The sequence below is a fragment of the Peromyscus eremicus genome, unplaced genomic scaffold (assembly GCF_949786415.1).
Source record: "Peromyscus eremicus unplaced genomic scaffold, PerEre_H2_v1 PerEre#2#chr22_unloc_1, whole genome shotgun sequence".
Taxonomy (NCBI): Eukaryota; Metazoa; Chordata; class Mammalia; order Rodentia; family Cricetidae; genus Peromyscus; species Peromyscus eremicus.
In genome coordinates, this window is record NW_026734286.1 from 9,649,960 (window position 1) to 9,676,042 (window position 26,083).

Below are 26,083 nucleotides of genomic sequence, written 5' to 3' on the forward strand. Positions count from 1 at the left end.
TCAAATTAATTGAGTGGTGTCTTTCTGGCCTCCATGAACAATACAAGTGATCAATGGTTCCCAGGGACCTCACTGGTCTTATATGGAAAGAGGAGAAATATTTCCCTTTTAGTCCCTCTAACCACATTAGAATAGCCTCCAAGAATGATTATGAAACACCCAGAAGATCAGTTGTACACCAATTTGGTACTTTTAACTACTGTATACTATTTCAATGGCCAAGCATAATCCAATAAACTTGTTTGACATACATTTTAGCCAGTCCCTGAAATAGTTGATATCTGACCTTGCCAACTTTAGTATCATATATGACCTCAAAATCTCATGCTTTGTGTACCTTAAACAACCCACTCATACTTTCATAACTTGCAAAACCTTTCCAGTCTATTTTATTCTTATCTAAGTTCTTTCCCAAAGCCATTTCCATGTTTACATTTTTCTAATATTTTTTAATGTACCAGTTCCTTTCTCTAATTCCATGAGACGTAGGAACATTAGCAAATATATTTATGATGTGTTATGAGAATTTTCTCCCCAGTGGAGGAGGACAAGGCAATGTCTATCCCATCCCCATAAGTCCCAATGACAATGCAAATAGTTTCACCAATGTCCACTCTGGGAAACCAGTGAGTTCATACTTAATGAACACGAGTGAGGAGATTCTTAAAGGAGTTGGTTACTGAGGTGATTTGAATAAAAATGGCCCCTATAGTCCCATACAGAGTGGCAATATCAGGAGGTGTGGCCTTGTTGGAGTAGGTGTGGTCTTGGAGGAAAAGTGTCACATTCACTATCTGCTGCCTACTATTTTAGATGTAGAACTCTGAGCTCTTTCTCTGGCACCATGTCTGCTTGCATGCCACCATGCTTCCTACCATGATGAAAATGGACTAAACTCTCTGAAACTGTAAACCAGCCCCAATGAAATGTTTTCTTTTATAAGAGTTGTCATAGTCATGGTGTCTCCTAACAGCAATAAAAACTCTAACTAAGATACCCAAAAGTGGCCACATAGGAATGTCTCCACTCAGTATATACAATGGCTCTCCCATAGTTGCATATGTGTTACTCACCTTCACTCTACTGTTCCACTGTCCATATAATCTAGCATTAAGTCACATTTCTCAGTGTACAAAGGAGGAAAGACTGAAAGCCCTCAAGGTATATCCCACTTTGTAGATGACCTTGTCATATATGCAAATACAGAATCCACCTTCTCCCTGGTATTTCCCAGGCTATGTACTCTAGCTCCTCCCCCAAACCACACAGTCACATATCATTATGGCTGAATTGCTTACAGTTGGTTGGGAAAGAGGCTGTATACTCAGAAGGAAAGAAGAGCTCCTTCTATGATGGAATATCAATGGTCAGCAAACCTGGTGGTGGCCGCCGTTTTAAGCAGGCACAGCTGATCATAGGAAGGTGCCAATTTAGCCGAGTGGTGGTAGTGCACACCTTTAATCCCAGAAATCGGGAGGCAGAGCCAGGTGGATCTCTGTGAGTTCAAGGCCAGCCTGGGCTACAAAGTGAGTTCCAGAAAAGGCACAAAAGCTACACAGAGAAACCCTGTCTTGAAAAAAAAAAGAAGAAGAAAAGAAAGGTGCCAATTGTTTGTCTTAAGATAGTGCTGAGCAACAAGAATTTAATAAAAAAACAGTTGAATAAAAACTGTGAATAAGATAATGAAATAAATTACTATTTTCTAGGTATAATCTGTCAAACTAAACTTTAGAGAAAACATGTAGCTGCGTTCCTGCTGACCTACTCTTGGCCTGGCTACAGAGAGTAGCACCTAGCCCTAATCCATTCTTTGTTTTTCCAACACCTTTTGTTTCTCTTATACCTTTTGTTTCTATTATCACCCTATGGGAATCTTGTCTCAGAGCCTCCCAAGGATCAAAGGCCTATGCAAAACTTGGTTCAGGAAACCCAGAAAACCGTGGTACCTGAGAAATAAAGGAATTTGCACTTGGTATTTTGTCTCTGGGAGCTCCTTTCAAGTTGCTTTAAAGGTACAGAAATTAACTGGCTAAAATATAAAATAAGAGTAAATAAAATGCCCTCAGTGAAAGGAAAGTGCTTCAGTCCTTTGAGGCTGGACCCCCTGCAGCCATGAAAGGCTAGATTCATTCTTAAGATGCCTCTGAGTCTTTTTCCATGGATCCTCATGAACACACACACCCGTGCCATGACAAACAGTGACAATTGTCACCCAATGTGGGGCTTGTGGCATGAAGGACAAAGGATCCACTGAAGGACAGAGGAGATGGCCATCTTAAGAACTGGAGGGAGCACTCTCAGGGTAAGAGGACTCCCGGATCATCAGGGTCATGGGGAATTTAAACTCCCCATCTCAGGAGCAACAAAATGTACAGTTGCTAAAATCCTCATCAAAATAAAAAGCGGTAACGGCATAATTTTTAAAGATAGAAATACAATAGCTTCTGAGACAAGAAGTAAATAAAGAAAAAAGACCTTTCTCAATAGATAAAAGGGAAAGAATAAATAAATAAATAAATAAATAAATAAATAAATAAATAAGCCGGGCGGTGGTGGCACATGCCTTTAATCCCAGCACTCGGGAGGCAGAGGCAGGCAGATCTCTTAGTTTGAGGCCATCCTGGTCTACAGAGTGAGTTCCAGGAGAGGTGCAAAGCTACACAGAGAAACCCTGTCTCAAAAAACCAAATAAATAAATAAATAAATAAATAAATAAATAAATAAATAAATAAATAAATAAAGGAATCTTCCCAATAGAGAAGAGGGAAGAGAAGGAAACTTCCCATTAAAAAAGGGAAAAATTTTTAATCAAGAAAAAAAGAATTTCCTGTTAAAAAAGAAAAAAATATTAAAACTAGGCCTAAAAATTTAAAAGCCTCATAAAAGAAAAATAAAGGAAAGAAAAAAGCCTCTTCCCAATAGAAAAAGAGAGAGAAAAGGCTCTTTCTGATATAAGAAACTGAGGATACATAAAACTCTGAGCTCTTTCTGCCTGCCACCACAGAGCTGTGGCATCTGAATTACAAAGAATCAACAGGTGGGCCTCACTGCTGCTGGCTGAACAAGTAAACAAGCCCAGAGCTCAGAATTGTGTTGTCTGTTTGCTTAACTTTGGTTTAAATGATTTTTTATTTTTCTGTCAGAGCAGGAATAATTCACTATTAAAGATCCCTTTGTGGGAAATGTTCTTTGTTTTTCCCTAATAGTGGGAGTAACTCATTATTAATAGTCCCTTCATGGGAGAAAAAAGAAGTCTAAATGAACCCAATTTCTGGTGAAGAACTGTTGCAGTCAGGACATGGAATGCTAAGTTGATGCTGTTTGAATTTTCAGAGATATTAATCACTCATTATATAGAAGATGTTCTCTTCTTTTGATTGTCTAATAAATGTTTGGATGAATGTTTGATTTTCACGGTAGATAAACTAAGGGAAAAGGATTCATAAATCTGAACTATATATTAGGTATGCTCTTGTCTATTGATCATTACTGAGAATTTGGCTCTGTTCTTTAAGTTGCTTTCTAGAAATTCTTGGTTAAATTCTATAGAAATGCAATGCCTAAAACAGATTGTGTTGTCAGCTTATTAAATAATATGGTTGCTAGTATAAAAACCCATAGAAAATAATGTCTTACTGATAAAAAGGTTACAAGATTATTTTTCGACAGAATAAAATACAGGTAAATTATTTGGTCCATATTGTTAATAATTGGTGAGTTACATTAACATGTTACTTGGGATCTATAAAAAAGGATCCTCTTTTTTATAAAAATACTCCAAAGTATTACCTAAAGTTACCTCTTAAAATCCTATAGAGATTGTATTTAATGCTTTTATAATTGGCATATGTAAAAAGGACCATAGAAATAGAAACTGGTGATAGAATTGCTCAATTGTTATCACTTCCATATCTTAAAGGGAAAATGGCACCTGTATGTAGAACCAGAGGCTTTGGAAGTACAGAAAAAAAGATGTTTTGACTAACAGTTATCAATGATAAATGGCCTAAATTAAAAGTAAAATTAAATAATATTGAGATTGAAGGATTATTGGATATTGATACTGATATATTTATAATTTCACAAGAATTCTGGGATCCTAACTGGCCTTTACAAGAAGTCTCCACTCAATTTGTAGGCATTGGAACCTTATCTCAAGTAGAACAGAATGTAGAATGGATTAAATGTATAGGGCCAGAAGGACAGAAATGGATATCAAAGCCTTATGTGGCTGATATAACCATGAACTTATGGGGAGAGATTTGTTACAACAACGGGGAGCTCAAATTATATTCCTACAATTTCAGAAACAGCTCGTAAATTGATGTTTAAATTGGGATATATTCCTGGAAAAAAACTCAGGAAAAAATTATAAGGGAAGGTCACAGGCTATGCAGGTTGTACAAAGGCAAGATAGGACAGGAATTGGCTATTAAATTTAGAGTAGGGACCACTGCCAGTAGTCCAACTTTGTGTCAATATTTTGTAAACCAACCACTGGAAATGACTCATAAACAATTTCTTTAGTCTATTATTTATTATTATATGGATGATATTTTATTGGCTGCTACTGATACAGAATACCTTAGAAAAATGTTTAATGTAATACAGAAAATTTACCCTGTTGGGGATTATAAATTTGTCCTGAAAAAAAAATACAAAAGAGGAGATTCTCTTAGCTATTTAGGCTATAAATTAAGTAAACTGAGAATTCAGCTGCAGAAGGTACAGATTAGGAGGGATTGACTACATACTCTTAATTATTTTCAAAAATTATTGGGTGATATTAACTGATTGCAGTCTACAATTGCATTGTCTACTCAAGAATTAACTAATTTGTTTCAAATTTTGCAAGGTGACTCAGATTTAGACAATCCAAGACAGTTAACAGCTGAGGCCAAAAAATAATTAGCCCTGGTAGAAAGAAAATTACAAAATGCCTACTTGGATAGATTAGACCTTACGAAGAGATGTATTTTAGTAATTTTACCTTTGAATCATTCCCCTACTGGACTCATTATGCAGAGAGAGGATTATATTTTGGAATGGATTTACTTAGTTTACAAACAGAGTACAAAATTAATAACCTATACTTAAAAAAACATTTCTGAACTAATCATAAAGAGAAGATTAAGACTTTGTCAATTGTCAAGTATGGATCCAGCTGAGATTATGGTACCCTATACCAATGCTGAAATTAGACAATTGTTGAGAGATCTAACCTCACACTGAAAGAGATGCTTGTTAAACAGAAGGGGGATCCCTAGAGGTAGACTGCATAATACCCTACTAACTTTAAAAAAAATTTAAATGCTAATGAAACAGGAGCAACATCAAGTTATGGAAAGAATTGCTGAATCAAGTCAGCCCACGTATTATAAAAATTTTAACATCAAAATAGTACAAGGAAAGTATTAAGTTAGGGCCAAGGTTATGCTTATGTTTCCACAGGAGATAATAAATTGTGGATTCCATTGAAATTGATAAAAATCCACCATGAACAAGAAAAATCTCCCTGATACTGTGGCTATGGAGATGCCTCTGTGAAAGGCAGGGTACATGAGGCCTTTGGAGTGGACAACTAACCCCACCACCTGGGAACAGCTTAAGAGTTTTTGTGATGAAGGAAAGATGATTCTTCGCATGACTCAGAAGTCTTTGAATGCTACAAACTTATTTCTTGCCATGTTTTCCATGGTTACAGTGCAGGTAAAAGGGATGGATCATAATTATTGGGCTTATATCCCCAATCCTTCAATTAACATAGCAGTAAGTTAGGGAGACAGGAACATCCTGTAGTGGTTAATGAATCTTCTTGGCTACCTGGTCCTTATGACAACTGAGGTCCTGCTCAGCCAATAGATAAGGGTAAAGTGATTAACAATTACACTGTTGGAGTACAAGGAATACCTATTTACATGAGAAATGGAATTTAATGCCTAAAAATTACCTCTCAAGTATGGTTATCCATAGTCAATACTACCCAAGATTATCATGAGTTTTATATGCTTCATGCATCTGGTTTTAAAGGACAGGAGATTAATGCTACTAGTTCCATAAATCTACCATTCTGTGAGAAGAGGGTTACCAACAAGGAATCTGACTGGGTACATTGGCAACAGTGTAAGAGTGAGAAACCATGAGTGCTCATTAATATCTCCAATGGAGACGTCATTGACTGGAGCCCTTACAGCTCCCCTCAAGGGAAATATTCTCACTCAGAGTTAAGATGTAAATGGTATAATATAAATGGAACTGTGAAAATCAGTGCTTCTATTAATGAACCTATTTGGTGGCATGGAGTTGGAATGGCAAATCCTCTCCTACAATTTGATGATTCAGTTCAGACTAACTTGTGGAAATTAGCAAGTGCCTTCTACCCTCTTAAGGTGTGGAAAGGAAAATTAAACATTAAGGTTGATAAGTACACTCTGTCTTTTTGACTAAATCAAAGCCATTCTTTTACGGCATGTGTACCATTACCTACCTGCTATTATTGGACACAATGGCACCCAAATAATTTCAGCATCACTTGTGAATGGTGTAACCTTCATACCTGTGTTAATGCTAATATGTTTTTAAATTTGACCTTTGAGAGTTTATACATTCTTAGAGCAAGGCCAGCAATCTGGATGCCAGTGAAGTTGTCAAGGTCATGGCAAGACTCTCCTGTGATGATCCTGGTAAAGAAGCTTGTTGAAAGAATATTAAAAAGAACACATTGAATGGTTGGACTGGTGTTTGCAGTTATTATGGGAATCATTGCATTGATGGTTACAGCAGCAACTCCTGAAGTGGTGCTTCATTATAAAAAAAAAAAAAAAAACCTGCTGAATTCATTAGGGACTGGCATAGACATTCAGAGAACTTTGGACTGAACAAAATAAGATTGATAATGAGACAGTAAATTAGCTGTATTAAGGCAAGCTGTTGTATTGTTAGGGGATCAGTTAGAAATTTTGAAGGAGCAGATAAAACTAAAATGAGATTGGAATGTTTCTTGTTATTATATCACACCCTTAAGACTTAATGAAAGCAAGTATGATTGGGAAAACATTAGGGTGCATTTGTTGGGTCACCCTAATTCTTCTCAAATGGTTTTTGATTTACAGAAAGGAATCTTTGCAAAAAAAGTTACCCAACACCACAGAAATGGACATTATGGAAAATCTAGCAGATACCATAGCCTCATTCAGTCCTACAAATCACTTTAATAGATTTCTTATCCTGGTAGATGTAGCTCTTGTTTTTACAATAGTAACTTTATCGGCTTTAAAACGTGTTTTGTTATACTTGTATAAGATTGTAAGACAAATAGATAGAAAGAAGGCTATATTTGCTATAAGGCTGCATAACCTAAAAGATAATTGTGGGGTTTTTTATGTAGAAAAGGGGATCTGTGGCTGCGTTCCTGCTGGCCTACTCTTGGCCTGGCTCCAGAGAGTAGCACCTAGCCCTAATCCATTCTTTGTTTTACCAACACCTCTTGTTTCTCTTATACTTTTTGTTTCTATTATCACCCTATGGGAATCTTGTCTCAGAGCCTCCCAAGGATCAAAGGCCTATGCAAAACTTGGTTCAGGAAACCCAGAAAACCGTGGTACCTGAGAAATAAAGGAATTTGCACTTGGTATTTTATCTCTGGGAGCTCCTTTCAGGTTGCTTTGAAGGTACAGAAATTAACTGGCTAAACTGTAAAATAAGAGTAAGTAAAATGCCCTAGGCGAAGGGAAAGTGCTTCAGTCCTTTGAGGCAGGACCCCCCTGCAGCCATGAAAGGCTAGATTCATTCTTAAGATGCCTCTGAGTCTTCTCTCCATAGATCTGTGTGAACCCACACACCCTTGCCACAACAAACAGTGACAAAAACACAAGACAGTCTTCATATAATACATGGCATCACTACAACAACCATGCTTTTAGTTTTTAATGGGTGTGTGTTGACAATACAAAGAAACAGCAAATACACAACCAAACATCATCAAATTGATGTGTACAGCCTCCAGTACAACACAACTAACAATTCTTCTTTAAACTATAATACTCTAGCTTATGATAGAGAAATCTTTACACAGAGGGTCTCTCTATCTTCTCCATGGATGAGCATCCCATTACATGTTTTGATTTGGTTTGGTTTGGTTTGGTTTGGTTTTTTATACAGGGTCTCTCTGTGTAGCTTTGTAGCTGTCCTGGAACTCACTCTGTAGATCAGGCTGGCCTTGAACTCATAGAGATCTACCTGCCTCTGCTTCCCGAGTGCTGGGACAAAAGCTATGCACCACTACCACCCAGCCCCATTACCTGTTTTTATTACAGACAGGTGACAAATAACAGAAGATGAGTGAATATTTACATCCTTGCATCCTAATCTCTAACAGCCTTGGTTAACATACTACTTATATATGGGTTATTTTAGAAGCAGCCTACCCTTAGCTAAATTCTACTTTGTGTGACTATCTCCTAATCACTGGTAAATCCTTTTATATCACTGATTCCACCCTTATATATCACAACTTAGTAGTAGAATGCTACCCAGTATATGAGATCAGTATTTAACTCCAAATGAATCTTACATCTAAATGTCAAATTCCAAGTGCAGAACTTCTAGTAAACACTAAAAACTAGGCCTCCCTCTTTGAGCTTGGCCTTGGAAGGTTTCTTTATGGCCCTAATGTATTGAGAAAGAAACAGAGCTCCTTCTCTAAAACAGGGAATATGCTTTGTAGAGCTGGTAAATGTCTGGGGCCAGGGTCTTTGGGGTGGGGGTGGCTTCTGATCATGAGAACCCACCTCTTTCTATACATGGGCCTGTGGTTATTGAAAGACCCTAACCCGTCAGGCTTACACACACCCCCAAGCCCCAGGAGAATGAGGAACTAAAAAGCTAGTTCCAAGGGCAAACTGACTCAGCCATAACTCAACCACCCCTGCCATAATGTAACAATGTAAAGAGATTTTTATTAAGAGATCCGCTCAACTGTGACTGGGATAATTGCAAGTGTTCCAGGAAAGACCACTGTAACCTTTGTGTAAACTTCACTCCCACCCTGATACCCCCCTTGAGGTTTCGGGAAGAATGTGCATGCAGACATGACTGTACCTACCCTGTGATCAGGCCATGATCTTGTGAAATTAGCCTCTAGACATAAATCAATCAAAATGAAATTGTATGGGAATTGTAATCTTATGGATTTTGTGGGTTTTTCCTTTAAAAGTACCCATGTGGCTGCAGTGGGGTGACTCTTGCTCTTGGGAGGAGAGTAGCCCGACTGTACAGCTGCATCAATAAACCTCTTGCTGTTTGCATCAACTGAACCGGAGTCTGGGTTCTTGGGGTGCCCACCCAAGAAGGTAGTACCCTGGGTCTGGGGTCTATCAGTTATCAGTCCCAAGGCCACTGTGGACTTTGTTATAATGTCCTTGAGTCATTCTGTGTTCCTCTTATGCAACATTGTCTGATTTGCCTTCTTCTGAATTTGTATACTACCTTTTAAAACTGAACCCATTGGTGTACCTTAACAAGTAACTTGCTGTTGAATTTGGCACAAACTTTCAGCCAACCTGGCATAAGTCTGTCCTTAGATTGGAAGCCAAGACTGGGAACTACTGTACTTTGTGACTTCAGCTCACTGGTCCTGTCACTCGGGCCTCAGTATCCAAACAGAGCCTCCACAGACCCACCAGTCAGATAGGAGACACTTTCAGGAGCCAGGCTTCCAGCTCAGCTCAGCTCCTTAGAGAAGTCAGATGTTGTCCTGTGTGTTGTATCTTGGCCTCCATCGTGGGGAGAGTGCAGGTCAGCTTGACAGCTGCACCATGGGGAGTGAAGACCTGCTCTCCACTGTGGTGGTATTTTACTTGTACTGAAATGTGATTTTAATTGTATGTTAATAAATAAAGTTGCCTGGGGGTCAGAGTTATAGAGCCATAGCAAGTGCATGGCGGTGGTGGCGCACGCCTTTAAGGACCTGGAGGGCGGTACATACAGGCAATAACAAGGCAGTCACGTGTTTAGTTTACAACCAATGAGAAGGCAGAACATCTAGACTATTTAAAGACATACACACAGGAAGTAGGCCTCTTTTTCAGAGAGCTCTCTTGGCTGAAGCAGGATAGCTGAAGCAGGAAGGGTAAGGCTCTTAGTTCTGACCTCTTGGCTTTCTTCTCTGAATCGGCTCTGTGTTTCTTATTTAATAAGATGGTTGGTTACATCTACACTCCACAGACAGGGAGGTGAGGCTGGCCTTGGTGAGTGAGGGACCACTGTCCTCATGTCAGGAGGAGTGGCTCACCATGATAAGTGAGGGGCTGCTGTCTTCAGGCTGGGTGAGCCAGCTAATCCAAGGGAGCTGGTGTGGTGGGTCCTCCCTTGGTTGGCTTGGAACCTGTGGCTAGACAAAGAGTTTGGCATGTTCCTGCTGGTCCTGTGTGGTCCTTGCAACTCCCTTGGACAGGGTGGCAGCCTCTGAATAACCTCCCTCTGCCGCCTGTTTCCATGCAGAGCAATGGGAGCAGGACTGTACTTAGAAAGATCCTTGATTTTGATATCACTGTGAAAGGACATTGCCTGTAGTACTTGGATAATCACTATGGAAGGCAGAATTGCCAAACTTAGAGAGCCCTGGTCTCTGTAGTATCTTTAACATTTAACATTTAGGTTTAGGATCCATCTGGAGTTAATTTTGTGGAGCTTGTAAATGGTATCTCTGGTTTAGAGTAGCACTCCACTACTAAACTGTGATTTAGAAGAGTAGAATTGATCATAATAGAATTGATAACATAAGGATTTACCCATTCTTAGGAGACATTAAGTCACAAAGTAGAATGCAGGTAAGGGAGGGCTCCATCTCAGATACCCCAAAGATAAGTAGTATGCTAACCTTGTCTGTTAGTATGGTAAGATGGAAATATTCTTTAACCAGGATTAACCAGATTTAAAGCTGCATTCCCATAACAAAGGAGACAAGCCTGATTTACAACCTGCAGAAAGGACCATTCCTCCATTAAAAACAGGCCTCTCAACACTGCTCAAGAGAACATTAAAGAAAGGGTCACAACCAACATTAAATCCTGGTGTGCCATGAAGGTGTATTAATTCTAGAACAGCTGCATCTCCAGTCTTTTTGAAAAGCAGTTTTGAGTCAAGGTCTCCAACATTGATTGAGGTGGACTTGAACACTGTCAGTAGCCCCACAGGGCATTGCCCTTCCTTTCCTCCTTACTAACCACCTTAAAATTCTCAGATTACCGGTCTGCAGCACCAAAGAGTTCTGCAATTACCAGTCTGAGTGACATAGTGGACTGTCCATTGCAGTGAGAGGGAAAAGATTTGTGTTTAGAGCACAGCTTCTCCCCTCAGAACAAAGAGGAGGAACAGTGTCCTGTGTCCACTGCTGGGGGAAACAGACTACACAACAGCTGGATCACAGACTGATGTTAAGGCAGTGAGCTGCAGGGGGCAGGGTGAGTGACTTTCTGTGTAATTTTCTACCATCCCTTCCAGGTGAATGTGTAATCCCTTCCAGGTGAATGAAGACAGACAGAATTGGTGGGTGTACAATTTAGGGAGGACAGATTGAACTACTGAGAATTCGGTTTCCAACCGGGGAACTCTCCTATGCAGATATGTGTAATCATGATTGACTGTAGCTAGAGTTTTCCTGCCTGGCCCACAGTCAGGATATATCTCTTTCACCTGCCAGTCCCACAGCCTCTCAGACCCGACCAAGTAAACACAGAGACTTATGTTGCTTTCAAACTGTATGGCCGTGGCAGGCTTCTTGCTAACTGTTCTTACAGCTTAAATTAATCCATTTCCTTTAATCTATACCTTGCCACATGGCTCGTGGCTTACCGGCATCTTCACAAGCTGTTTCTCATCGTGGTGGCTGGCAGTGTCTCTCTGACTCAGCCTTCCACTTCCCAGCTTTATTCTCCTCCTTGCCCCGCCTATACTTCCTGCCTAGCCAACGGCCAATCAGTGTTTTATTGATTAATTAGCAACACATTTGCCATACATCCCACAGCACTTCCCCCCCCCTTTTTTTTTTTTCAAAAAGGAAGGTTTTAACTTTAACAAAGTAAAATTACATATAATTTGGGAATTTGGGCGTAGCTTCTCTTACTACTTCCTGCTGGAAGGGGGCGCTGTATCTTATGGGGAAACAAAGAAAATTTTAGAATTATGGAATAGTCCATGAGGCTGTATCGTCTGAGCCAGATGCCTTCAAACCATTCTGGATGTTGGATCATCTGGGCCATGGTGTCATTGGAGACCTTCAGGGGGTCTTGGCTGGTCAAACCTGATGTATCTTAATCTGGTACAAATCCATAGCCTCTGGCTTTCTGTGGAAACAAAAGCAGAGACTCTTTTCCAAAGTAACATATCCTTATATCCAAATTTTGAAGTCAAGATATCTTTAAAATATACATTTTGGCATAAGTCAACAGCTTTTACAATCAAATGTTTTTCTGCAGTTAAAAATCCCAAAGACAACACAATCCAGATTCTCTGTGTAATATCCATTTTTACGTGGCTTATTTTTTATACTACCTTTACTGTCTCTTAATGACTTTATTTTTTAAAACTATGTATTTGTTTCTATAACTCTATATATCACCTTTTTTGTCTCTTTCAAGCCTACGTATCTTTTACACACATTGTAAACTATTACATCTGAATCTGTCTTATTGTGAATCTATTGCTTTAAACTGCAGCAGCTGTGGCTGCTGGCTCTGCCCACCTCAGCTTCCCATCATGGCTACATTTACCACAAGCTCTGGGAGCTATCGTGGGTCTATGCTTTTATCCAAGCAGCATGTAGTCCAAAAACCTCTTTTTTTGTTTTGTACTGTCAAAGTCTAAATCCACCATGCAGCTTAATGTGCCACTTGCAGAGGCCTCATTCCCGCCATACTCAAACTGGCAGCTGCCGCTCATTTGAGAGAGACAATTAGGAAGCTGCCGCTCATTTGAGAGAGACAATTAGGAAGCTGGTTCTAGCTCCGTTTTAGAATCTTTTTTCTCAGTTTTTAGGTGGAAACTCTTGCCACCACGTTGGGCGCCATTTGTTGCTAGAGTTTTCCTGCCTGGCCCACAGTCAGGATATATCTCTTTCACCTGCCAGTCCCACAGCCTCTCAGACCCGACCAAGTAAACACAGAGACTTATGTTGCTTTCAAACTGTATGGCCGTGGCAGGCTTCTTGCTAACTGTTCTTACAGCTTAAATTAATCCATTTCCTTTAATCTATACCTTGCCACATGGCTCGTGGCTTACCGGCATCTTCACAAGCTGTTTCTCATCGTGGTGGCTGGCAGTGTCTCTCTGACTCAGCCTTCCACTTCCCAGCTTTATTCTCCTCCTTGCCCCGCCTATACTTCCTGCCTAGCCAACGGCCAATCAGTGTTTTATTGATTAATTAGCAACACATTTGCCATACATCCCACAGCAATTGACACAGTTAAGTCAGCTCAGAGGTTTGAGGCACAGGCCATTGTCTGTAAATCTGGGTCAGCTTACAGCACTCAGAAGCAAACATTTTACATGGAACAAAGTCATACAGTCTCTTATTACTTTACTGGTATTCTCAATACCAGGGAAGAACCTACTCAGCTTCAAAGTCACTATAGCTAAGTGGTCTTCCAATTATTTTTATCATTTTAAAGTGTCAATTATTGATATCATTTTTAAAATTTCATTTTCTTTAAATGCATTACTGCTCTAATCTCTATTTATTTCTATTTTCCAATGTTTCCTGGTTTAAGAATTTCATTTCATTTTTTTCATAAGTGCTATTTATTTGTTGATTTATACCAGTTTAGAGCAGTGGTTTATAACCTGGGGAGTGGGGGGGGTGTCACAGCTCCCTTTGGGATATCAAATCCACCTATAACAGGACTGGCTTTAGCCCATCAGAAAACATAGATATTTATATTACAATTCATATCTGTAACAAAATTATACTTATGAAGTAGCAGTGATAATAATTTTATAGTTGGGGGCTCACCACATCATGAGGAACTGTATTAGAGAGTTACAGCATTAGGAAGGTTGAGAACCACTGGTTTAGATCAAGATCTCCTATAGCTCAGGCTTGCCTCACACTATGTAATTAAGAATTGCTTTGAACACCTAATCCTGCCTCTGCTGCCCAGTGCTGGGAAGACAGTCCTGCAAATATTTCCAGGCTGCACTTTGACTGGTCTGTGGGAAGGAAAACAGACCAGTGAATGAATATGCTCCAAGTTCTTTAGATTTTGTTGTGCATTTTTTAACAAATAAAATGGGACCTGTGTAAGAAATGAGTTCACCGACCAACTGTAAAGCAGATGAAGTCACAGCAGAGAAAGGGATGGGCAAGAAAGAGGGTGAAAGCTTTCCACCTTTGACAATAGTTGACATTAGCAATGAGCAGTGAGGTAATAAATTTTAGATGTTCCATAAATATCCTGACTGACCATTTCTTGGTTTCACAAACCAAGCAATCAAGAATCTGAATAAAAAAACTGAATTTTCATGAAACCAAATCACTGTAGTTACACTAGTTCAAGCAAAATAGAAGAACTGGATAAATGGTGTAGGTCTGTCAGTCTGGCTGTGTTTTCCACATGTGTACCCTGAGAGAAACAGCATAAGTAATACTTTGTGTGCTCTAATACAAATCCATCGTCTCTGGAGCACATGGCCTGTTTCAACTTTTTAACATAATTTTTGGGATTAAACTTACATCATTTTCATTAGCTCTTCCACGCCAGGACCTCCCATAGACCCTTCATTGTGCTGTAACCCACGGCCCTTTTGTTCAACAACAGTTTCTGTTGGAATGTGACCTGTGTTTGGAATGTGACCTGTGTTTGGCTGCAGGACCTTCCAGCTGTGAAGCAAAGGGTTGGCTGCTCTCAAAAATTATCAAGGACCAGCCTTAACAATCTTCTTCCCAGGGGCCAAGAGAGAAGCTACAAATGGCAAGAATTATTTTTGGGAAAAGAATCTAAGTACACTGAGCTCTTTCATCCATCTACTTTATTCCTCTGGGATAAAATCCCATCTACACAGCTTCAGTTTGAACTCATGCCTAGCTCCTTTCTTACCTAATTTCTCTCCACCTTTATCTGTTGTCCCCACTAAGTTCTATCTTTATTCTCTCATCTTAGTTCTGTCCCGTCTTGGTCTTTCTCATCTCATTCTTCCCCATCTGGCTCTTCCTCATCTTCCATCTCATTCTTCTAGTTCTCCAGTCTAAATCCTCTCCAGCTGTGACACAGGTTGCCTAGTTACCTAGTTACACTTCCCCCACCCTGACAGAAAAAGGGCAGCCAAGTTAAGCTGAGAGAGATACCACTCCAAAGGAATAAAAGGCAGTTTTATTTTCACTCATGACTTATAGAATCCTAACATTTTAACTAACCACTTCTAAGAAGATAGTTTGAGCACATAAATCCCCTTTCTCAGGTCTATTAACCAAATTTAGCCCTCAGTTGATTCATTCCCCATCAGTCACTTCCCTTTTGGGTTGCAGATGATGGCTGAAAATTACTGCTCTTTGTGTGGATCTTATCTCCCCTCCTTTTGACCCTGGTCAAATTCAAGCCTGGTGACCTTGCCTTGGCCAGAGAATTACTATTGCATGGGTATATAACTGTAAACCTCAAAGACTTGGGAGGACTAGAGAGAGGAACTAGAAGAACGAGATGGAAGATGAGGAAGAGCCAGATGGGGAAGAACAAGATGGGGAAGAACTAGATGGGAGAATTGAGATAGAACTTAAAGAGAACAGCAGAAAAGTGTAGAGAGAATCAGGCAAGAAAGGAGCTAAGTATGAGAGCACAAAGAAAGCTATGTAGAGAGAGAACTGACTCAGGAGAATAAAGTGAATGGACTAAAGAGTTCCTGTATGTAGATTTATTCAAGTATCCCTCAGATTAATTAATTCACCACTGGCAGTGTCTCTTCTGGAACTCTGGGAAAAGACTACAAAGGGGCTGGACCCCTTTGATACCAAAAACCAATAACATTTGTGCCAGCTTTAGATTATAATCAATCTGTTCTTTCATTACAAGCTGGTACACAAAGAAATGTTGCTATTGATCCTCTTGCCCTAAAGTTACTATCATTTCCCCTCATCAATGTACACACACAGGATTACACATAGGGTATCGGGGACCTGTATGACCAGGAATAACTGAACTTTTATTGGGTCACAGTAGTTTATCCATGAAAGGAATCGTAGTTCATACAGGAGTCATTAGTGAAGATAATACAGGGAAAATTGCTGTCGTGATTACAGTGCCCACTGATTGTCAATAAGAGCAGAAGGAACACTGCACAGTTATTATTGCCTTATATAGTTCCTTCAAGAAACAATGTGCTTAGCTTTATGAGGGAGAATTCAGTAGTTCAGATAAAACTGTACCTTTAAGCACGACACTAAAGGAGAATGATAAACCATTATTGTACTTAAAAAAAAGAGGAAAAACTTTTACAGGATTGGTTATGGAACTGATATCTCCATTATAATCACAGAAGAAGGCCAACTGGGTGGCCTGTTGTGGAGGTATGTTCAACCCTGATAGGGTTGAGAAGTATTCACTCTAAGGAGATTAAACCAAGTGCTACAAAATTACAGTAAATAGGTCCAGAAGGCATTAAAGCAGTTCTGTAACCTTTGTTACTCATGTTTCCATTAATCTTTGGGGTAAAGACTTTGTACGGCAAACTAATTCAGAGATCTACATTCCCATGTCAAATGCTAACTATTCTTCAGAAGCCTAATGGCCAATGATAAGAATGGGATATTAAAAATGAAAGCTACTAGAATAAGATTCACAAGGGATTTTGACCCTGTATTCCCATAAGGACAAATTCATAAACATGGATTGTGTTTTTCATAGGGGTCATTGGAAAAATACCACCTATTAAAATTACACAGATAGCCGGGCGGTGGTGGCACACGCCTTTAATCCCAGCACTCGGGAGGCAGAGCCAGGTGGATCTCTGTGAGTTCGAGGCCAGCCTGGGCTACCAAGTGAGTTCCAGGAAAGGTGCAAAGCTACACAGAGAAACCCTGTCTCGAAAAAAAAAAAAAAATTACACAGAAATCTTACAAGCCTGTCTGGACACCGCAATGGTCCCCTCTAAAGAACAGTTATAGGCTCTTCATGAGAATGGCCACCTAGAACCCCCTTTTTCTCCCTGAAATTTCCTGCTTTTGTAGTTAAAAGTAATCTGGTAAATGGGGATTGTTGGTTGACTTATGGAATGTTAGTGCCACCGTGTGGACAAGGCGAGCTTTACACCCTGGTTTGCCTAAGCCCACAGCGATTCCTGAAGATTGACCTTTAATGCTTTTGGATTTAAAAAAAATTGCTTTTATACTATACATATTCATCCTGACGACAAGGTGTATTTGCCTTCTCTGCTCCCTCACTCAATTACTTCACCTGCTCCCCTGCAGCCCTAGCTTGGCTTCTTCCCGTTCTGGGCTCTGGCCCAGCCGCCGCTGGCTGTTTGTACGCTGTACATCCCCCCTCGCCCTCACACATACCCTGGCTTCATTCACTTCAATGATTGCTCTGCTCCCATCCAGTCTCTGCCCTCCCCCACACCTCTACCCGCAACCAAGTCTCCACCACCACCCAGCCTCTGGTTCCGCCCCCAGACTCCTGCGAACCCAGACTCTTGCCCTGTCCACTCAGCAGCACCTTAACCCCTCTGGCCCCGCCCTCCCGGGCTCCCGCTCACCTCCAGCAGGGACAGGCGGCTCTGTAGGCTCTCCACCTCCCGGCCCAGGCTCTCCTTCTCCTCCTGCTTCTCCGCCAGCAGCTGCTGCAGCTCCTGCACCTGCAGAGGTCGACATCAGCACTTAAGGACCTGACGACCCAGGACCCGAACTCCCTGGACCCTGCGAAGCACTGGCCCTCCCCACCTACCTGCCTCTCCAGGCTGTGCACTGAGCTGGCCTCTGCTTCCAGGGGCTGCGGGTAGAAGTGGTAGGGACTGGACGGAGCAGGACAGAGCTGGATAGCCATGCACCACCTAGTGTCTGGCAGCCATGACTGTTCTCCACATACACTGAGCACCTACTGTGTGCCACTCTGAATGAGCGTTCATGCTGTGTGCCAGACCCCATTCTGTTCTCTCACTCACTCACTCAAGGTGTGTTAGCCCAGTGCCTGCTCCATAGCAGACCCTGTTCCAGGCCATTCATTCATTCACTCATTCATTCATTCACTCCTCACCATGGGCCAGCCATTCATCCAGTATTTATCCACCCTGAGCTTGGCACCTTCACCCGAGCCTGCCCTCAGGGGCATGCCTTTGAGTGGTGGAGGAATGTGGTGGAAATGAAGGGAGCTGAAAATGAGGGTACGATTTTAAATAAGGTGGGCTGGGGAGATGTCAGTCAGTAACAAGCAGAGACTGTGAGGAAGGGAGCCTTGGGGACAGCCGGACAGACAGCAATTCTCTACTGCAAACACCATGTGCAAAGGCCCTGGGGCAGGACAGAGCCCACCGTGTGGGAAGGCCGGTGAGGAGGCTGAGTGTCCAGAGCAGACTCCAAGTTTTTATTTAATAAGATCATGCTTCATCTGGAGTCCAACCTTTGGGCCATGAATTCATGAAAAAGCTGCTTGCCCATGGCTTTGCAGCCACCAGTATACATTGGAGCTAGACGCTGGGGGTCTTGCCTGAGTCACTGCCCCTCTAGCTACGTTTCCTTTTTTTTTTCCCAAGCCCCAGAGCGAGTTTGGGATTTTTCTGTTGCAGCCTCTTTGCAACAAACTCCACAGGTGCTTATGCTCCAAACACAACCGGAGTTAGCCTCTTTCACATGTTCCCCCATACAGACGGCTGGCTCTTTGGCTTCTTCTCTCCCAGTGGGTTATGGGCTTTCCCTGGGCCCTCTCCCCAGGCTGCTGCCACACTAGGTAGCTGCCTTGACACCAGCTTGGGCTACTGCTCTACACAGCAACAGTCAGCCTCACACTTCACCATCATCTTCACCACCAGCAGCAGCAGATTTGGTGAGACAACCGGGAATTCTTAAAGGGGGGAATTAGTTTAAAAAGAAGAGAGTTTTTTCCCCATGTTAAAAAATTGAAAACTATATTACAATGGAGAGAGTTAGGTCTCTGTATGATTATGCAATGCATGGTTTAAAAATGGAACAATTAAATGAAGGGATAACCAAATGGGATTGACATAACGTTAATTATCATTTTGAAAATTCTTATCTGTTTGATAATTCCTGGTTTATCTCTAAAAGTTGTTTGATAGGAGTACCAAGATACAGGCCTTAGGAAAACTTATTAAAACAGGTCATAGAGATATTCCAACCCAGACAGAGGAATTTAAAGGAGGACCAACCTCATCATTACATTATAAAATTAGAGAGGAACAGTCCAACGTTTTCAACCAATAAACCTTAATTTATCCAGTCACCTTACAGGAACAGCCAAATGACAGATAACCCCAAGGCTGTGTAAGAGCTGAATGGACTCTGTAGAAATGTTAGATTTAAGAAGATTTAAGGAAGCAATAATCTCATATGGTATACATTCACCCTTTGTGAAGCAGATGTTAAACTCATGGTCAACTTATAACAGAATCATCCCACAAGACTGGAGAGCAGTATTGGAGCCTGATCCTCAATTACAGTGGAGGACCTGGTGGAAAGACGAGGCTAGGACCATTGAACAATGAAGTAGTACTAGAGGTGTTGAAATTTCCCAAGACCAACTTATTAGAGAGGGAGATTACGCTAATGTACAAAGGCAGTCTCCGTATGATGACCACACCCTGTCTCTATGCCATGCAGCAGCTTTGAATGCTTGGGACAGAGTTGAAAAAGTTGGAAAGAGAACTGAGTCATTTACTAAAGTTATACAATGCCCAAAAGAAATCTTCACTGATTTCTTACAAAGCTTGACTTCAGCAGTAAATGGAATGATAGCAAATTCAGAAGCTAGACAAATAATAATTGAATCTCTGGCTTTTGAAAATGCTAATGTACAATACAAAAGGGTAACTAGGCCTTTAAAGGCAAGAACAGCACCCATAGAGGAATGGATCTGAGATACAGTCAATATTGAATCTCATAACCATGATGATGCTTGGATAGGAGAGGTGATTTCCAGAGGCTTGAAGTAAAATCAAAATGTCAGGTGTTTTATTTGTGGTAAACAAGGTCGCCTAAAAAGGGATTATAGGCAAGGCATTTCTAGAAACAATGTTTTTTCTAAGAATAATCCAAAAAGAACACCCCCTCACTGCTGGAGTATGCAGAAGGTGTGGCAAAGGCCAACATTGGACCAACAAATGCAGATCAACAAGGGACAGAGAGGGTAACCCTTTGCCACTGAGAAATGCCTTGGAGGGTGCCTCTCGAAGACTCCCAGGCCAAATGTGGTTCATTCATTCACCATGGAGGAAACTCCTTCCCACAGCAATTAAAGGAGCTAATGCCTGTTGTAAAAAAGCATACTTCTCTGGATGATAGAACAGCTTTAGAAAATAAAACAAAAATTTCAGGAGAAAGCATAAACCAAAATTGATGAAAATCAGATTTGAACAAGAGAGATCTCTTGATTAGAAGAGGTGATAGTTCATCAAACAGCATGACCACTCAATCTAAATTAACTTATAAGACTAAGAAATGCTTCTCATTTAATCAGATATAACTTGCCAAAAGGGAAACTCCCCAAAGTTAGGGTTGGGGAGAGTTTTGTTTTTGTCTTTCCAGGAAAATAAAAACAACCATCTTGAGGAATTTAAAGACCTTTGGACAAATAAGCATCCAAAGAAGAAGAGAGAACTATCCAGAAAAAAGTCATCAAGAAAAGGAATAATCTGACCTAATGCAATCTCTGAAGTCTCCAAAAAGATGATGGAATCTCACAACAATGATTACACTGGGCAGTGGTGGTACACATCTTTAATCCCAGCACTCACTTTTCAGAGTGTACATGTGCATGCACACACATAAGATTTTGAAAATCTCTCACGTTTAGGACTGTAAAGATGACTCAGCAGTTAAGACTACTTGTTGCTCTTGTAGAAGTTTTTAGTTTTGTTCCCAACTCTAACATGATAGCACACAATCATCCCTAGATTCTGTTGCAGGAATCTGATGCCTCCTATCTTCTGTGGGCACCAAACACACATATGGTGAACACACATACATGCAAACAAATCACTAATGCACATGAGATAAATAAATTTGCCAGGCGGTGGTGGCGCACGCCTTTAATCCCAGCACTCAAGAGGCAGAGCCAGGCGGATCTCTGTGAGTTCGAGGCCAGCCTGGGCTACAAATGAGTTCCAGGAAAGGCACAAAGCTACACAGAGAAACCCTGTCTCGAAAAACCAAAAAAAGAAAGAAAGAAAGAAAGAAAGAAAGAAAGAAAGAAAGAAAGAAAGAAAGAAAGAAAGAAAGTTCAGTAAATTAAAAACACAACCCCTCAGCCAGGTGGTGGTGGTGCTGGTGGTTGTGGTGGCGGCGGTGGCGGCGCACACCTTTAATCCCAGCACTCAGAAGGCAGAGGCAGGTAGATCTCTGTGAATTCAAGGCCAGCCAGGTCTACAGAGCGAGTTACAGGACAGCCAGGGCTACATAGGGAAGCCCTGTCTCAAAAAAAAGAAAAAGAAAGAAAGACAATATCCACATATCTCTGTCACCAGGGATTAAACAACCAGAAATCCATAGAAATATGACAAATATCTGTAGCCAAAGCTACAAATTTGTAAATTAAAAGAATCAAGGAACTTGAAAAAAGGAAAGAAATTCCACAATTATGGACAGGAAGCCTCAATATTATTTCAGTATGCAAATTGAGCTATAGATTCAACAAAAGTCCAATAAAATGACTAACAATTTTTGCTAACAACAACAGAAAACTGATGACAAAAGGTCATTATGAATGAAAAAATGATCCACAAGACTGAGTAAATAGCACACACAGTGACATCATGTGACTTCAAATCTTCACACACAACTACAATAAGTGAGTGCTTAATTCACAGGAACCCATTCAGGGAGCGTGAGTCAGCTCACACCAGACCTGTTTTGGTACTATACCTGCAACTCCTACTGGCCAAGCAATGATACTACATCCAAAAATCATTGAATGAACCAGACATTCGCCTAACCTGGTTCATTACACCTGGAACATCTGGACACATAGGACAATCTTCTGAGGATTTTTTTCTGAAGTAAATTACTTGTAGCTAGAGTTTTCCTGCCTGGCCCACAGTCAGGACAAATCTCTGACACCTGCCAGTCCCACAGCCACTCAGACCCAACCAAGTAAACACAGAGACTTATATTGCTTACAACTGTATGGCTGAGGCAGGCTTCTTGCTAACTGTTTTTACAGCTTAAATTAATCTATTTCTATAAATCTATACCTTGCCACATGGCTCGTGGCTTACTGGCATCTTCACATGCTGCTAGTCATGGTGGCAGCTGGCAGTGTCTCTGACTCAGCCTTCCACTTCCCAGAATTATTCTCCTCTTTGTCCCGCCTATACTTCCTCCTGCCTGACTACTGGCCAGTGTTTTATTTACTAACCAATCAGAGCAACACATTTGCCATACAGAACATCCCACAGCAATTACTTGATAATTTTACACTTTAAACTGATTAATAAATAAATTAATAAAATTTTTCTTTACAAATTTTAAATATTTCTCAAAAAATTGCAGACAATTTCACCACTCAGATATTTGAAAACTTTTTTGTTTGTACTATGAATGAAATATTACAGGACATATATGACCTTCCTGGGACATATATAATCTTCACCACAATAGCAAATAGCATAGTGATTCATCTCATATCATTGAAAAATAGGCTTAATAATAACAGCAAAAATGAGACATTAATGAGACTGATACAGGACTTAAATAGAAGGATTCTTTCTTTGGAATCTGATAATTTACCACAAGAACTTCAGTCCATTAATAATAACTGAAAAACTAGATTTAATTCTACTGATAATACATATGAATATTTAATGGATAAAACAGTAATGACCCATCCCACGGGCCAGGTTATTTGATGAGACCCGAGGAGACACCTCCTGAAAGATCAATGGGGGCGAGAGAGAAAGGAGACCAGGTGCGTAAAGGAAGACAAAGTCAGTCTGAGTTGTGTCAAGGTCTCGTTTATTGCAGGGGGAGTCAGGCTTACATATGCTGGGAGCTAGGAGAAGTGGATAGGGGTATGGAAAGTTACTAGGAGGAAGTTAGGGTAAGGTAGGGTTCAGGAAAAGGTCTCTTTGTTCCAGGGCCTGATCAACGGACCATACAGCAAACCATTATGTTTCAGGGAGTCGATCAAAAGGTACATACGGTGGTCTTGTTGAAAAATGGTTGCTATTGAAACTGTTAACGGAAGGTTGGGTACACAGCTTTTTCCCATGAGAATCAGTTAGGCTACTTGGCTCCTAACAATTCCCCCTTCTTTCTATAAAATGGCCAAAGCAGGCTTTGGTCATAAATCGAGAGGGCATAAATTGAGAGGGCCCCTGTCTTAGGCTATATGGGGTGCAGTCCTGTGTCTGGCAACGTGTCATGTTGAGCCGGTCTCTGGCGACCTCTGTACGTTGTGCTCCCAGCACAGGCCCCATACTATTCCCGTTATTGAGTACCCTCTAGCTTTTAGTTGTAGGGGTTTTTAGGTTCGTAGGCCACTGAACCTGAGCCTTTCACCTGTTTCAATAGTTTCCTCTCGAGTTTCTATCCGATGGTAGTGTACTGAAACAGTTTTTGATAGGGCCGAATCGATCTGATTTTTGATGAATTGTGTTAGTCGTTGAAAAGCCCAAGGACCAAAGGTAAGGAGGAGAAGGAAAATGATCAAGGGGGCCAAGAGGGTGGGGATCAGAGTAGAAAGCCAAGGGGACACCTTTAGCCAGCCCTCAAACCAATTGTTTTGATTTTCAAAATCACGTTTTCTTTGTGCCAATCTTTCTCTTAGTTTATCCATTGATTCTCTGACTACCCCAGTGTGATCGGCATAAAAGCAGCATTCTTCCTTCAAGGCTGCACATAATCCCCCCTCCTTTAAAAATAGTAAATCCAGACCTCTTCTATTTTGTAACACAACCTCAGAGAGCAAGGTTAAAGACTTCTCCAGGGCAGAGATGGATCTTTCTATGGCCTCTAGGTCAGTAGTCATAGCCATTTGTAACTGCATAAGGTGGTTTCTCTGCACGAGGGCAGCAGTTCCTGTACCAATTCCTGCAGCGATGCCTCCAACACCTAACAATAGGGCAATAGTCATAGACACAGGTTCTCGGGTGTATCTGCCTCTCTGCTCAAAGAATTCCATCACTGAGCTTTCTTGATGATAAGTAACATGAGGCCATAACTGGACCATCACACAAAATTCATGGGAATCATCAAATATCTGAGCAGATATGCAAGGGGTCAATCCTGTGTTACAAGCCCAGTAGGACCCGTTGGGGGCTTCGAGATAATAGCTCCCTTTATAGGGTGTCAGAGTTTGTTTACAGAGGTGACTATGGGTCGATGGAATCTTGCCCAAACAAGAACCTCGTCCGGAGACTTCAGGGAGTGTTAGTTTATGTGGCTTAGTCTGACACCTATTGCTCGGGGAAGTGAGGTTGTTGGTAGTAGACTGAAAGGCGATTCCTTCATAATAAGGGGGACTGGAGGTAAGGCAGAGCCAGCAACCCAAGGTTTTGTTTGAATTTGTGGCATTTAGGGCCAGATAAGCTCCCTGGACCAAATTAAACAATCTATCTCCTGTTCCTCCAAAAGGAGTAAGAAGAGTGCCGTTACTGGAGTCTACGATGGTAGTCATGGTGCTTGTATGGTAGGGAAAGGGAAGAGGATGAGGTGAGGGGGAAGGAGGTGATGGCACCTTTTCATGATTGGAGGGAACTTTTTGGTCAGAGAGAACTACATTGGGTCCTACCTACTTTGGGTACAGGTTTTCTATTGTTAGCAAGATCTTGAAAATGACTCCTTTATCTGTGCCATCAAGATACCAGCGGAGTCCCCATGTTTTTCCTGAGGGCCATTCTCGATTCGCCCTACCCTGAGGGGTGAAGGTTATGTTTAAAGGTAATGATAGCCCGGGATGATGGGCTGCCCCAGTATAGGAGCTAAAGCAAAAATGTCTATTTGTGCTAGGCTTACTGTATCCCCTTGTAACTTAAATAAGGTCCCAAGATGAAGTTGGTTTCCAGTAAGCTGCCCCTGTAGTTTCACAACCCCATCGAGCACAAAAGAAGGTCTCGAATCCCCCACATCTGGCAGCCGTGGCTCGGCTTCTACCATCCTTAGGGCAGACATAAAAGTCAGATTGTGCTAACCTACAATGAGCTGTAGGACTAACACAGCCTGGGGCAGTCATCACGGCAGGGTTATTATCATGGAATGTCCCACAAGGGCTTGTCCAAGTAGTTTTAGGACTGTGAGGAAATTGATGGCAGTTTGGAATCATTTGACCTCCTGTACCATTTAACTGGTGTTGGCCAATAGTAGGTATATCCCAAGAATCCAATCCTGCAGCCAGCTGACAGAAGTCAGGAGTGAGTGATGGCCACCAGGAATAGGGAGCATGGTTTGCAGTAACCCTCCAGACCTCCTCTCCCGTTACTGTGAAAATTCGCCAGGTAAGCTTTTTAATAGCATGGGGGCTTTCCTTGGAGATGCAGGAGAGGGGAAGGGGAAGAGTAGTAAGCAAATGATGAAGCAGGGGTTGGTTTTCCGAGGCTCGTGATGAACAGGTCCTGCCATTGAGATGTCCGTGGCTCCCTTTATTTTCCAAGCCGGAGGCATTTCTGAAAGAAAAAGAGAGAATTTTTGTCTCAAGGTTGTGTCCTGGACATAACAGTTATTTTTTCCTTAGTCTAGGGAGGCAATCTGTGCAGAGTAAGGCTTAATCAGTCTTTCTGGTAGCCAACGAGCCCCATTTCCCTTGGAGTCATAAATACATGCAGACCCCTTTCCCTAGATTATAACTGGATCAGGACCGCCCCATTTTCCAGTTATTGGATCTTTCCAAAGAGCCTGTGCATATCCTTGTTTGGTTTCTGGGTGCCAGTGTCG